This window comes from Podarcis melisellensis (genome assembly GCF_964234715.1).
Source record: "Podarcis melisellensis genome assembly, chromosome: 7".
NCBI lineage: Eukaryota > Metazoa > Chordata > Lepidosauria > Squamata > Lacertidae > Podarcis > Podarcis melisellensis.
In genome coordinates this window covers 8,543-10,000 of record NC_138539.1, presented here as the reverse complement: position 1 = coordinate 10,000, position 1,458 = coordinate 8,543, and positions in this window count along the sequence as shown.

Below are 1,458 nucleotides of genomic sequence, written 5' to 3'. Positions count from 1 at the left end.
CTTTGGTCATTGTCATCCTCCTCCTCGTCTCTCTGGGATTCTTCCCCCTCGCTCTCTGTCTCCTCCCCCATCTGCCCTTCTCTCCCTGAAACCCTGACATCCATCCCCCCCTCGAAGCCCCCCCTTCCCCCCTCCCGCCTGTCGGGTGCAGGTTGTGGGAGCTGCGGCTCTTCGGGGGTAGATTCGGGATACAGGTCGTCTACGTCAATGTTCTCTGCTGGCAGTTCTGTGTATGTGTGTTCGAACTCGGGTTCTTCACCCAAAGCAGTCTCAGTCTCTTCTTCCATTGCTGCTTCCTCTGGTGCTGCCCGCCAAGGCCACTCCACCAACCTCTTACGCCAGTCCTCCTCTGGTTGCTCCTCCCACCAATCCGAAGGTAGTGTGTCCACTCCCGAACACGATCCTCTGGGCGGGCTCGATTCTGCCGTTCTTTCCTCGGCGGAAGAGAAGCCCCTGAACGTGCTATCTGACAATGTGGGCGTGAAAAGCCAGTCATCAAAGTACTCAGCTGGCATGGGTCTATGTGGGAAAAGTGCATGGAACTCATCTTTCAAAAGGGGTTCGTCTAACGCGTAGCCCGGCACCCAACTATTGGCACTGGCTGGGGTACCCTCTCTGGCGAGAAAGTATTCAACTCCCTCTGCCCCCCATCTCGAGTCCAGGATCTCTGTGACCTCGTTGAGCGGTTCGGCCCTAGGCGACCCCCCCTCTTGGGTGACTCCTTGCGTGAGTCTGGTACTGTTTCTGACTCCTGAAACCTGTGCGGGGCCTTGTAGGGAGTGAGCACCGACCTATGAAAGACCGGGTGCACTCTGGAGCCTTCTGGGAGGGCCAGGCGAAATGCTACAGGATTGATCCTAGCCTCAACTTGGTATGGCCCTAGCTGCCTGTGTCCTAGCTTCTTTTTGGCTAACGATTTGGCTGGCATCGCTTGGGCCGCTAACCATACCCAGTCCCCCACCTGGATGTCTTCTCCCGCCCTTCTGTGTTTGTCCGCCTGCACCTTATAGGCTTGTTTGGCCAGCTCCAAATGTCTCCGCAGCTCCTCGTGCACCTCTTGCAACTCTGCTGCCAACTGGTCGGCCTCTTGCGGCACCCCCTCTCCCGTTTCTACGAGCGTCGGAAAGGTTCTGGGGTGACGGCCATTGTTCGCGAAGAACGGCGTCACCCCCGTCGACGCGTGCTTCGTGTTGTTGTAGGCAAACTCAGCCATCGGCAGGTAGTCCACCCACGCTGCGGGTCGCTGATTGGCGTAACATCTCAGGTACTGCTGCATGATCGCGTTGACCCTCTCTGCTTGGCCGTTGGTCTGTGGATGTCTCGCCGACGCTAGGTTGATCTTGACGTGCAGGATACCTAGAAGCTTCTGCCAAAAATTGGAAACAAATTGGCGCCCCCTGTCGGATAGGATGGACTGCGGCAGCCCATGCACTCTGAACACGTGGTCGACGAAGAGTT